General features: G+C 37.7%; 1 long non-coding RNA gene across 1 annotated transcript; it reads right to left on the bottom strand.

Moving 5' to 3' along the window:
- Positions 1-648: 648 nt before the first annotated feature.
- Positions 649-14,451, bottom strand: LOC118763255. The gene is made up of 3 exons (XR_004999005.1): positions 14,441-14,451; positions 11,929-11,931; positions 649-745 (listed from the first exon to the last, which is right to left on the bottom strand). It is a non-coding gene; the product is annotated as an uncharacterized LOC118763255 (long non-coding RNA).
- Between the last annotated feature and the right edge of the window lie 857 nt (positions 14,452-15,308).

Here is a 15,308-nt window from a genome sequence, read left to right as displayed (position 1 = left end):
AGTCTCTGTTTTCAGGCCTGAACTTCCCCGCCACTGAGGGGTTGTTGCTTAAGGATGTTGATAAAGCTATTACCCATCAATTGTTAGAGTCTTCTGGCTTAAAACAGAAACAGAAGGGTTTATCATAGAAGCCCAAGATCAATGCATATCTACAAGGAACTACTAGACCAACATATTAAAGAACGGCAGTAGCCCAACATGTGTATGTAAACAACAAAATCAAACCATTGATCATGTTGTCTCCATGTGCAGTCTTCTGGCGCCTACAGAGTATCTCAAAAGGCATGACAGAGCAGCACTGAGTAATTTGCAAAACCTGGACCTGCCCCATGATAAAAACTGGAGGGAACACAAACCACCTCCAGTGCTTGGGAAAGATCACATCCCCTCCCCGCCTCCCAGAAATTCACCGCTCAAACTGACAGGAAGATAGATGTGAATAGGACAAGCCATTATATTGGAAGACTTCAGGCAAAAATCATGCCTCCTCATTGATATGACAGTCCCAATCGATATAAATGTATCTGTCAAGACCTACCAAAAACTAAGCAAGTATAAAGATCTTGAAAGAGAAATTGGCAAAATGAGGAACCTCAAGACTAAAACAATACCTGTTGTCATAAGTACCCGAGGAATAATACTAAAAGGGGTTGATTGCTACTTAGCTCAGATACCAGGAAACCCCAAAATGGCAGAAATTCAGAAGATAGTGCTCGTGGGAATTGCCCATATCCTACGTAAGATACTACGTAATCTCAAATTCTAAAACAAACTTATAATTTTCTTATGCTTTCTTAAGCACACTCGAGAACAATACTATGTGCAAAAGCAAATATCTGATACCCTAGTCATAACACCAACATGAACTTCCGACATGTCTCTTGAGGTCTCTAAGTGGGACGAGGAGTCAACTTTTGCAAATACAAAGCAAAAGTCACATAGAAGAAGAAGAAGAAGAAGAAGAAGAAGAAGAAGAAGAAGAAGAAGAAGAAGAAGAAGAAGAAGAAGAAGAAGAAGAAGAAGAAGAAGAAGAAGAAGAAGAAGAAGAAGAAGAAGAAGAAGAAGAAGAAGAAGAAGAATTCATTTATTTGTCACACAACAACACTATTACTTCCGCCAGTCCCGTCATAACTACTGTCACTACTACAAGAAATGCTGCTACCGCTGCCACCGCCATCACTACCGCTGCCACTACCATCACCGCTACAACTAACACTTCCACCACCACCCACTATTACTACAACTACTACTACTACAACTACCACCACCACCACCACCACCACTACTACTACTACTACTACTACTACTACTACTACTACTACTACTACTACTACTACTACCACTACTACTACGTCAGTCCGATTTCTGAATCGTCCGGTCCCCTCGATATCTCTAATATTTTTAATTACATACACATTGTTATTTAATAATTTTTGCCTTTTTTTCGATGTTTTTGAGGGGTTTGATATATTTACTATGTTATATTCATGTTTTCATTTTCATTCTTTTTACTTATTTGTTTGTTTTTGTTTCGGTTTGATATGTTTATCACTATGTCTCATTATGCCTATAACATGGAGAGCAGTTTATCATCCCTAGGATACAATTTCATCATTTCCCTACAGACCGTTATTACTTGGTTGCTCCTACTGTTTTAATAACAATGATTCCTACTGTTTAATAATATTTCATAACTCTGAAAGGGTTTACAACACACATACACACACACGCACGCACACACACACACACATGCGCGCGCGCGCGCACAAACACACTCACACGTGTAGAGAGACAGAGAGAAATATAGAAAGAGACGAAGACAGAAATGATGAGAGATAAAATGGCTGAAAGTGAGAGCGAAACAGACAGATTACTCGTATATGTGTATGATGTCTTTATATAAGAGTTTCATGAAACTAGACACAATGTTAGGAGGCAAAGGCGGGGCGTAAATAGGACCAACTCTGTCATATCGATGGCAATTAAGGCGGCAGCAAGGCGAGTTTTCTTTGTTGTTTTTTTTTTAAGGATTATTCACTTAATCAATATAACAGATGAAAACCCTCAACAACTGTCCTACCGCCATCTTTGTAAAAACAATAAAGCATGGTATCTTTTTTTTTTTTTAGTCATCAGACTGCAGCCATGTTGGGACACTTGCTTGAATACTTTAGCCGTCCAAATCGACCTCAGTACTTATGCTTTTGTTTTTTTTTCTTTCTTTCTTTTTTTTTCTTGTTAAGTTTGTTACGTATTCTATCGGTGGTTTTTCACACAAACCAAGACCGATTGTCAAGCGATGGAGCGGTAACAAACACAGACACAAAGCACATAGACACACACTCATAGACACATATACGACGGGCTTCCACACAGTTTCCGTCAACGAAGTTCATTTACAAGGCATTGGTCGGTCGGAAGCTAAAGTTAGAAGGCACTTGCTCAAAATGCCATGCAGAGGGACAGAACCCGAATCCATGTGGTTGTAAAGTAGCTTTTTAAGCACACAACCATGCCTGCGCTTAGATGTGTCTGCTAGCGACTACATAATCATATCAAAACAATTAGTGAAAGCATGGTATATTTAACTATATCACATTCGTTCGAAGATAACGACTGGTATATATATATATATATATATATAGGCCTTCTCGCTTAGCCAGAGGGGTGGCGTCATTTCAAGGCTAAAACAATGTGAAGCGCATTGTGACCAGCGATGTGTAGCAACATCTGAGAGCCTGGTCGGTCACGGTGATCACGGTGATATATATATATATATATATCTTCGTCGTAAACAGGAGACGGAGGAAAGTCTGAGTAATTTGCAAAACGATTTGCAACGATTCACGTGTGGTTACATTTTATATATATATATATATATATTCAAAATGTAACCACACGTGAATCGTTGGCGATTTTTTCATCCGTCTTCCTTTTCTCTTAGACTTTCCTCCGTCTCCTGTTTAAAATGTAACCACACGTGAATCGTTGGCGATTGTTTCATCCGTCTTCCGTTTCTCTTAGACTTTCCTCCGTCTCCTGTTTACGACGGAGAGCTTTGCTCGAAACATAAAACCACATTTCTTTCCTTTCTTGAGCGTCTACTAATACTTTGCCTGTACCACATCCTCGCGTTGTTGTTTTTTTTTTCTTGTGTTTGTCCTTCGTTTTATGGGTGGGGGATTTACTGTGTGTATATTGATTACTACACATGTCTGATAGTCGAAAGGCCCTATCTGTTTTGTTTTATCTTTGTTGTAATTTCCTTTTTTATATTCTTTTTGTTTTATAGCCGAAAGGCGTTTGTCCATTGTATATGTATAATTCTATTTCATATGTTACGTTCGTCCTAAGAGTTGAAAGACCCTTTCTGTTGTTTATTTATTTGTTTTCATATATGTACATTCATTTGCCTTTCCCAGATGTTTAATGCTTTTAGCTTAAGTCCCTGGCCCAGCCGGTTTCGAGTAGTATCGGAGATAAGTGAGCGAAGCAACGAAGACATTCTAGACTCTGATTGAAGAGGTAATTTACTGTGAATGATCCGTGTTCTTGTTTTGTCCTGTTTGCCGTTGTCGTGCTATAGTCCTGTTTTCCGCATGTTGTGTTTTGACGGTCTTCGTTTGTTGTGTTCTTTCTGTTCTACCTTTGATTTATATATATATATATACCTTTGAATTATGTATTTATATTTATTATTTTTTATCTTATATTAAACTTTATAATACTTTTAGATAGTTATATATATTTAATAAATTTTTTTAAATAAAAAAATAAATTAAAAAAATTTAAAAAATAAAAATAAAAATAAATATATAAATGGCGGTGCCCCAGCATGGCCACAGCTCGTGAGCTGAAACTAGAATCAATCAATCATATATATATATATATATATATATATATATTATATATATATATATATTATATATATATATATATATATATATAAATATAAATTAATAATTTAAATTTTTAACTTTAAATTTAAATAATTTAAATTTTGAATTTTATATTTTATATATTTTGTATATTATATTAATTATTTTTATTTCTATGTTTTGGTTTATGTTTTTCACTGTTTGATTTGCCTAATAGTGGTTTTATCTCTAATTTAATTTATATAAAATATATATATATATATATATATATAGAGAGAGAGAGAGAGAGAGAGGGAGAGAGAGACAGACAGACAGACAGAGACAGAGACAGACAGACAGACAGACAGACAGACAGACAGATAGACAGAGAGATGCATATAGATATACATGATATACAGGGTGGCCCCAAAAAATGCATACACATTTCCTTCTACAGCAGATAACCTAAATCTTCGTTTCTTTTCAGATTTCACCCATCAGAATTAATAATGGCATCAAGACTTAGCTCTAAACAAAGGAAATTCATCTTACAATGCTACTAAAAGTATGAATATGCAATTGGAGTCCAAACACAGTATAGAAGAGAGTGTCAATCATATCCACCTGGATGGATAACCATCTATGGAATCAAGAATAAATTTAAATCTGATGGAACTGTAGAATTTACAAAGGACCCGTCCAGGAAGACCAGGGACATCAATTAGCCTCAGGAAGCAAGAAAAGATACTGGAAAATTTTCACGAAAATCCGAGAAAATCTGTGCGAGAAGGGAGCAGTGATACAGGTATTTCATTTACGTCTGTCAATCACATTTTGAAGCAGTGCTATCAATGAAGATTATCCGGACAGAAAACGGGAGTACTGTGAATGGTGCTTGACAAAAGGCTTCGAAGATACTCACTTTCCAATAAAAGTTATGTGGATTGTTGAGGCTACATTTCAATTAAATGGTTCAATTAACTGCCACAACTGTACTACTGAGATCCATATGGCCCCTGTGGGTCCATATATGATTTTTGGGAGTCCATATAGCAAAATAGTAAATTGGGGATCCACAATAGTATTTTAAGAGCCCCAGAAAAAAAATTTGCTTTAAATGCATGCATTGGTATGTATTGCGATAAATTGCTAGGGTTCTTTCTCTAACATTTTACATAGTTCAAACTACACAAATTAATGTTGATAAACAAAATAGGAATTTTGAAAGAAGCTTCAATAAAACTTGTTTTTAAATATCAAATGACGATGGGGTTCCACGTAGCAAAATAGTATAGCAAGAAATAGCTCGGTTTCTTTCTCCAACATTTCACATAGTTCAACTTACACAAGTGAATGTGTGAAAAACAAAATAGGAATTTTGAAAAAAGTTTCTATAAAACTAGTTTTTAAATATCGAATGGCTATTGGGGTCTACCAGAATAAAATAGTAATCAAAGGGGTCCATAGATAAAAAAATGGTTGAGAACCCCTGATCTAAATGCTGTTGAACTGTCATGAATAAGGGAGTCTTTCTACAGTCCAAGCTTTATTTCCTTCGGCTGCTACACTTTGGAACTGTCATCCAATGGCCCAGTGGTTAGGGCAGCGGACTCGCGGTCATAGGATCGCGGTTTCGATTCCCAGACCGGGCGTTGTGAGTGTTTATTGAGCGAAAACACCTAAAGCTCCACGAGGCTCCGGCAGGGGTTGGTGGTGATCCCTGCTGTACTCTTTCACCACAACTTTCTCTCACTCTTACTTCCTGTTTCTGTTGTACCTGTATTTCAAAGGGCCGGCCTTGTCACTCTGTGTGTTACGCTGAATATCCCCGAGAACTACGTTAAGGATACACGTGTTTGTGGAGTGCTCAGCCATTTACTCGTTAATTTCACGAGCAGGCTGTTCCGTTGATTCGGATCAACCGGAACCCTCGTCGTCGTAACCGACGGAGTGCTTCCATTGTTTTCCCTTCTTTATAATCCCTTAGACTAAGTAGCTTCTCACCTTGTTTGGAACTTTTTTAGACAAGAAAATTTACCAACGACATCGACGACACTGACCCCACTACGAATGCCGTCTCAAGGCATGGGCACACTGAACAGTTGTTCAAGGGTCTCATGGGTCCAAGGGCACAATTCTGATCTTTGTATGCGGTCGCTTACTGCAGGGCCCAATGCATTGATTTTACCAGGGGTTTATAAGACTGCTAAGATATCCCTGCCGGTCACGTCGGTCACGCCGCCCAAGCCGCCCACGCCGGCTACGCCGGTCCTGCCGGTCCTACTGGTCCTGCGGGTCCTGCTGATCACCACCACTAACACCAACACTACGATTGCGACCGTTACTTTTAACGCAAAATTAAGTGATAATTTGATTTCACTAATAAATAACTAATTTATCAAATCATATTGCCTCATCCACCCAATAAATCTGTAATTAGTGATGGTTATATAGTTGATTCCTAAAATCGTATCAAAATCGTATATAAAAAAATACATCTGCATAGTCGCAGGTGTGGCTATGTGGTGATAAGCTTGCGACCCGACCACATAGTTCCAGGTTCAGTTCCACTGCGTCGCACCTCGCGCAAATGTCTTCTACTATAGTACTATAGCCTCTGACCGACCAAAGCCTTGTGAGTGGATTTGGTAGACAGAGACTGAAAGTAGCCCGAGGTATATATATATTATATATATATATATATATATATATAGTGAGAGAGAGAGAGAGAGAGAGAGAGAGAGAGACTACACATTCTTCATTTTCTCTCCTTGTTTCTTTCTGTGTTCTTTTCTGTAGAAGAGCGTAGGCTCGAAACGTTTAAGACTTTTTCACTTCTCGATCGTTATACTAATACATCTGTTTGTTGTCTACACCACCTGTCTTCGTCCTTTGTTTTTTGTGAATTCTCCCCCTGTATATATATATATATATATATACATACATATATATATATATATAATATATATATATATATATAATATATATATAATATATATATATATATATAACAATTAAAAATGAGGGTGTCTAAAAGACACCAACATGCCGAAATAGCAGTCGAAACACTGACTATAGTACCACGTTAAATGTTCACATCGCACCATGCGGTAAAGCGGAGGGACAAAACATACAAGCAAAAATTAATGAACAATTCAAGATCCAAGGATTTCTGGTTCTGCTTTAGATAAGCTTTACCGTCATCAATTGAATATATCAAGGGTACATAAATACAGATATATATATGCACAGCAAACGATATACTTACATATACGAGCGTCGTACATACATACATATGCACGTATGGACACAGCCAGTCTGAATCGCCCGCCAAATCACCGCATAAGTACGATATGGTTAAAATAAGCACCGCAGTGAATATAATAACGAATTATATAAATTTATATATGAGGATAAAATCGATATTTAAGTGTCGAAATTATCAAGTGGCCAGCATGAAAGAAATACCTTACACCTCATGGTGCGATGTGAACATTTAACGTGGTACTATAGTCAGTGTTTCGACTGCTATTTCGGCATGTTGGTGTCTTTTAGACACCCTCATTTTTAATTGTTAAAAATTTTTTTACCTTTGTAAGGTATTTCTTTCATGCTGGCCACTTGATAATTTCGACACTTAAATATCGATTTTATCCTCATATATAAATTTATATGATTCGTTATTATATTCACTGCGGTGCTTATTTTAACCATATCGTACTTATGCGGTGATTTGGCGGGCGATTCAGACTGGCTGTGTCCATACGTGCATATGTATGTATGTACGACGCTCGTATATGTAAGTATATCGTTTGCTGTGCATATATATATCTGTATTTATGTACCCTTGATATATTCAATTGATGACGGTAAAGCTTATCTAAAGCAGAACCAGAAATCCTTGGATCTTGAATTATTCATTTATTTTTGCTTGTATGTTTTGTCCCTCCGCTTTACCTCATGGTGCGATGTGAACATTTAACGTGGTACTATAGTCAGTGTTTCGACTGCTATTTCGGCATGTTGGTGTCTTTTAGACACCCTCATTTTTAATTGTTAAAAATTTTTTTACCTTTCTAAGGTATTTCTTTCATGCTGGCCACTTGATAATTTCGACACTTAAATATCGATTTTATCCTCATATATAAATTTATATATATATATATATATACTAAGCAATAAGGGTTTAGCAACGAGTTGCCTTACCACATACCGAATTTAGAAATAGCAGTCAAAGGGTTATAGCTATTTCTTCTACTAAAAAGGGAGATCTCAGTAAAAACAGCATTTGGAAGGCAGACACAAACAGGTAAGAGAGAATGAATTGACTGCAATCTATCATACATTTTTTTAGTTATCCACGGACGTACGTTTCGAAATCAAGTTTTTAGGAAAGCATAAGAACTAAATATTAAATATTAAATAAATAATAAATAATTCTATCTTACCGAAACTTCTTTTCTCTTCAGCGTAGAATACTATAATCATAAATGATTATATATTGAATTTTGAGATACCAGAAGGCACCAACTCAACTCAGTATCAGAGCGAGCTAGAATCCGCAACTGGTATCACCGAATTCAATTTGTGAATGAAACGATTGTGTCAACAGCCCCTTCCCACCCGCGTGTAGCCAAAACAAGATGCTGTGGTCATCTACTGAGATAAAATATGGTTATCCGTAATAATGAAGGGTGAAATTAATTAATTTGGAAAAATTATCAATTACACAAACACCAAGTAGTCTTCGGCATGTAAAAGCCTCATTCGAGGAAAATTTAAGTAATACTAAGCAATAAGGGTTTAGCAACGAGTTGCCTTACCACATACCGAATTAGAAATAGCAGTCAAAGGGTTATAGCTATTTCTTCTACTAAAAAGGGAGATCTCAGTAAAAACAGCATTTGGAAGGCAGACACAAACAGGTAAGAGAGAATGAATTGACTGCAATCTATCATACATTTTTTTAGTTATCCACGGACGTACGTTTCGAAATCAAGTTTTTAGGAAAGCATAAGAACTAAATATTAAATATTAAATAAATAATAAATAATTCTATCTTACCGAAACTTCTTTTCTCTTCAGCGTAGAATACTATAATCATAAATGATTATATATTGAATTTTGAGATACCAGAAGGCACCAACTCAACTCAGTATCAGAGCGAGCTAGAATCCGCAACTGGTATCACCGAATTCAATTTGTGAATGAAACGATTGTGTCAACAGCCCCTTCCCACCCGCGTGTATATATATATATATATATGTGTGTGTGTGTGTGTGTGTGTGTGTGTGTGTGTGTGTGTGTGTGTGTGTGTGTGTGTGTGTGTGTGTGTGATCTCTTGAGCACCACCAGCTCAAATATTTTTTCCTCTGTCTTCCCTTCTTGGGATCTTTCCTTCTCCTTGTTTCCGACGAAGAGCTCCGCTCGAAACGTTAAACCCTCCTTCCCTTCTTTCCTGAGCGTCAATAATACTTTAATTGTTCCACGTCCTGCGTTGCTGTGTTTTTTTCTCTCTTTTTTCTGTGTTTTTTTGTTTGGATTAACTTTATATATATATATATATATATATATTATATATATATATATGTGTGTGTGTGTGTGTGTGTGTGTGTGTGTGTGTGTGTGTGTGGTGTGTGTGTGTGTGTGTGTGGTGTGTGTGTGTGTGATCTCTTGAGCACCACCAGCTCAAATATTTTTTCCTCTGTCTCCCTTCTTGGGATCTTTCCTTCTCCTTGTTTCCGACGAAGAGCTCCGCTCGAAACGTTAAACCCTCCTTCCCTTCTTTCCTGAGCGTCAATAATACTTTAATTGTTCCACGTCCTGCGTTGCTGTGTTTTTTTCTCTCTTTTTTCTGTGTTTTTTTGTTTGGATTAACTTTATATATATATATATATATATATATATATATATATATATACATACATACATACATACATACATACATACATATATACATACATACATACATGCATACATACATACATAAATACATACATACATACATACATACATACATACATACATAATACATACATACATAAATGTGTGTCTATGTATTATATATATGTGTGTGTGTGTATGTGTGTGTGTCTTTGTGTCTGTGTTTGTCCCTCATCACCGCCTAACAATCGGTGCTGGTGTGTTTACGTCGCCGTATTCTAGCAGTTCGACGAAAGAGAACTATGGGATAAGTACAAGGCTTTAAAAAATAAGTCCTTGGGTCGATTTATTTGACTAGAACCCTTCAAGGTGGTGCTCCGGCATGGCCGCAGTCAAGTGACTGAAACAAGCAAAAGAATAAAGAATCGCTAAATAGCAACTTCTGCATCAGACATGCTCGGACTGGGAATCGAAACCGAGATCCTCCGACCGCGAACCCGCTGCCTTAACCACTGGGCCATTGCACCTCCACGCCAGTACACAAAAGCCCAGATATATTTTGAAACCTCGTTCAAACCTCGTATCCCTGCGGACATTAGTACCAACCAATATTAAGACCATTATCACCAACACCATTAATACCGCTTTCACCACCCTTTCCACCACCAACATCAACATTACTATCCCCACTAACAACAACAACAGCATTATCACTAATGTCACTATCATTACTGTTACCTGCACTACTAGCAGCAGCACCAGTGCCACTATTCTCACTCACACCACCACCATAGTCAATGAGTTTCACCCCTGTGATTTCATCAGTTTTCATTATTGTTTAAGAATAGAATTCGATATTGTAAAAGGCAGCTGGTTAATATATGGGTTCTGAATTAAAAAAACAACAACAATACGATAAACAACAACAACAACAAGAGAAATAGTATCGCTAGATCGATTCAAAAGCAACAATAGCAATCGCAACAAAAATAACAATACGCTATATTATCAACAGCAATATTAGCAGCATGCCAAAACAGAGAAAAATTTGTTTTCATTTACTAGGCGGTTTTTTTAACTTAATTTCTTACGTTTTGGTTAAATATAAACTATAATATTTTAGAAACCTCATAATGGACATCATCATCGTCATTATCAAAATTTATAGTAGTAGTAGTAGTAGTAGTAGTAGTAGTAGTAGTAGTAGTAGTAGTAGTAGTAGTAGTAGTACCTGTATGTTTATTTGCATCTACCACATTACCATTACCATTGTCATAATCTCAATCGACATCATTCCCATAGCCATTATCGGAAGAGGAATAGTAGTGTAGTTCCACATTAACCCTGTTCACGTAACACACACATACACACATATATACACACACACACATATATATATATTAAAATATGCATATATACACACATACACCCAGATGCACATGTACACACACCACTCATACACACTCACATGATATATGATATATGTATGGCCAAAAGCATCCCATCTATGATTATCCCATCTTTTCTACGGACATACATTATAATGTTTTCCTAGGGTCGTGAGGCGTAATTTGAGAAAGACTGTGCATACACTTCTAAGAGACCGAGCTTCCTCATTAGCTCAAGTTGCTCATGTCTTTCCCCGTGGTTCGTAACTCGTGGCTTGCTTAATATATCGATTATTAAATCTACAACTCTTTTGAAATTTTAAATCGTTTTGAAGTTTCGAATCAAACAAAAATAGAAACTTAATGTATTGCAGGTGTGTTGACCAGATGTTTTGTTCGATCAGCTAGCCTTCCTTTACAACAGCATCACCTGCACCGGACACAACCACCGCATCGTCCCTATTTTGGACACTTTTTGATATGCCACTAACAACCTCATATATGCGCTCCAATGTTCCTTCTGCAATTTGATCAACATGGAGCAAACTGGTCGCCGACTGTCCGACAGGTTTGCAGAGCACCACAGGAATATCAGATTTGTCAACAAGTCGCATGTCTCTCGACATTGCCGCTCCGCCGACCATACCATATGACATCTCTCGGTTAACGGCTTGGCCAACAGTACTAGTTGTCCGACCATTCACTTTTCAGGGGAATCGGGAGTTCACTTTCTTCAAACGTATATGCATTTCGGTCTTAATTTACCAACTCAGTATTTTTAGTCTGCCTTTTCTTCCCACCTGCTTCAGAACTACATAACTCTTCCTCTTGCTACTCCTTCTCTTTCCCACCCAGCATCGAGCCACGTACTCTTCCACAACTCTCTTCTTGCTCCTCACACTAACACATCTTCCACATATAAACATCCTTCTTAGACCATCCTTCCCCCATGCAATCACGCAGTTCGCTTACACGCACACATAAACACATATACACACATTTCTTTTCTTCTGTCATCTTGTCTTCTTGACATACAGATGCACATTCGAACGCTCACACACGCACACACATGCACACATATCATCATGCAAACTCACGCACACGTACGTATACATACATTTATTCGCCCACTATTTTGTCTGTGACACCTACACACACACATCAGCACGTGGGTAAACACACGCCCACATTAAGCCACCCTTTTTATACGTGCACACGCATACACGTATACACACTGGCCCTCCCATATCTACGTTCTCCACTCTCCACTTATACACCCATATACACGCATTTATACACACACCGGTATGCAGAGGTATACTCACCATACACACACACATTCACACACAATCGCACACACACACATAACATACATTCTGCCTCACTTTTCCACCCCTGCATTGGTTAACAGCTGCAAATCGTTTGTCACCTTTACTTCAACGTTATTTATTCGTTAACTTGCCAGCAGACACACACACACACACACACACACAAAACACACAATTACACACAGATGCTTATCTTGCTGCCTCCTTCCCATTATTCTCCATTCTACTTCCTCCAAAAAAATTCTACATACATCGCCATATTTTTTTATACCACGAGCGTCCAAAATATTTTTGCTCTACAGGTGTCATTTCCCGCTTTAAACCTGTTCAAAACAGTTATTTCTTCTCCGTGAACTTTATCAGCCTCCCGTCACGGTTGTCTCTTCTCAGTGGATTTTACCAGTTTATTACAATACTTTGAATCTCTATCAAAGTTTTCGGGCCTTTTACAGTGTTTTTATAATTTTTTTGTCACTTTCTTTTCTTCTCTTCATAGAATTCATCCTTTTTTTTTGTTTTTCTTCTTTTCACATTTTAATTTAGATCTTTCTTCTATGTTAAAAAAATTCATACTCATATGTAATTTTCTAATACCCACGTACACACACATATACACACACATTTTCTCACACACACTCTCTCTCTCTCTCTCTCTCTCTCTCTCTCTCTCTCATTCACACAGACATGCACACACACACGTCTATCACACTTACCATATTGCTTTTACAATTCCATTTCGTCCCGAGTAATATTTTCTCTCACACTAGCGCCCGCTCTCAATAATTTACATACTTGCTTTCTCACCACCCACCAAACGATTACACGCATACACACACACACACACACACACACACACACACTCACACATACACACACATACACACACACACATAGACACACATACACACACATACACACACTCACATACACACACACATACTTAATACTCAATACCTCCACTATCCTGGGCCACTATGCTTCAAAACATTCACATCTCTACACATATAAAAAAATTAATGCGCCCTTTTTAAAGCCTAGCCAAGCTCATGGGCCCGGTTTCCCGGTTTCAATGGCGTATGTGTTCCCCAGCTGGACGGGACGTCAGTCCATGGCAGCGTTACTCCTTTTTGCCTGCTGAGTGGACTGCAGCAACGTGAAATTAAGTGTTTTGCTCAAGAACACAACGCGTCGCCCGGTCCAGGAATCGAAACCACAATCTTATGATCATGATGCTGAAACCCTAACCACTAAGCCACGCGCCTCCACATACACATATATACACACACATTAAAACACACTTACGCCTGCTTCTAGACACAAATGTATTTTTATGTTTGCATATAGACACCTATCCTTTACTTCCTCTTTTAAATACACCCACTTTAGAAGAGTATTTGCACTTGGTTTCTAACATTTCTGCTGCTTTTCTTTGCTGTCTGTCCTTCTTTCCCACTCCCACTTTGATTCTCTCTTCTGATGAAGGACTAACATCCGAAACTTTATGACATTTTCTCTTTCCATTAAAGCATAAAACCACTTGCGTATTTGTTAAAACTTGTTCTTTCTGTGTTGTATTTGGATCTACACTATATATGTGTATGTGTGTGTATGTGTGTACTTACATTTTTAACTGGGAGAAGTTACAAAGTGATTCAAGGCTCAAAAATATTTATAGTTTGGTAAGTGCCATTCACGAAACTCTTCATCCTTGAGTTACTATGTAACTTTTGGTGACCAAACATAATTAATGTGTATAGATATCCATGGTTTGCGTTCTGTTTTTACTGCGTTCTTATTTTTAATGTGTGTCTGTATTTTAATTCATAACTGTGAATGTGAAAAAATATTTTTGGTTTCACCCGAAGGTCTCTCAGTCATAGAGAATTGTTGTATAACCATCAAAGAATAAATCATCTGTAGTTAAGAGCTCGGTTAATAACACATCATGAAACTCTAACAGGCCGTAAATCCAACTTGGATTGACTGTATATAATCGGTTGAAAAATAACATACCATTCTTGATTATTTGGGTAAACATAACTTTTACATTTACTTGACTTAAATTAATAAAATTCATTATGCATCACTATTACGTGAAAAAACATTTGGTGGCGTTTATAATAATGAAGCGGATGATAAATACAATCAAAGTATGAACTACATGGGAAATTTATGCCTCTCTGATTTTTCTGCTTTTCTGCTAAATATTTACATATGCTACATAGAGAATGGACTAAACAGACCAGGAAGAAACACGTGGGATGGAGGATCGCTGAAGAGGTCACAGGACGTGTGACGAAAGATTTCCAGACAAAGGATATAAAATAAGAACAATAATAAATCTGATGTAAAGAACAAATACATTGTGCGTGTGTTTATTTGGCATCACGAAATATAGCAATATAAATATAGCAATGGAAGCACTCCGTCGGTTACGACGACGAGGGTTCCGGTTGATCCGATCAACGGAACAGCCTGCTCGTGAAATTAACGTGTAAGTGGCTGAACACTCCACAGACACGTGTACCCTTAACGTAGTTCTCGGGGATATTCAGCGTGACAAGGCCGGCCCTTTGAAATACAGGTACAACAGAAACAGGAAGTAAGAGTGAGAGAAAGTTGTGGTGAAAGAGTACAGCAGGGATCACCACCATCCCTGCCGGAGCCTCGTGGAGCTTTAGGTGTTTTCGCTCAATAAACACTCACAACGCCCGGTCTGGGAATCGAAACCGCGATCCTATGACCGCGAGTCCGCTGCCCTAACCACTAGGCCATTGCGCCTCTAAATATAGCAATATATATATAATCAATGAAGGCAAATTATATGGTAGTGCCACATGCTAGAAGAAGAT

The sequence above is a fragment of the Octopus sinensis genome, linkage group LG4 (genome assembly GCF_006345805.1).
Source record: "Octopus sinensis linkage group LG4, ASM634580v1, whole genome shotgun sequence".
NCBI classification, from domain to species: Eukaryota; Metazoa; Mollusca; class Cephalopoda; order Octopoda; family Octopodidae; genus Octopus; species Octopus sinensis.
This window is presented reverse-complemented; position numbering and strand designations above follow the sequence as displayed.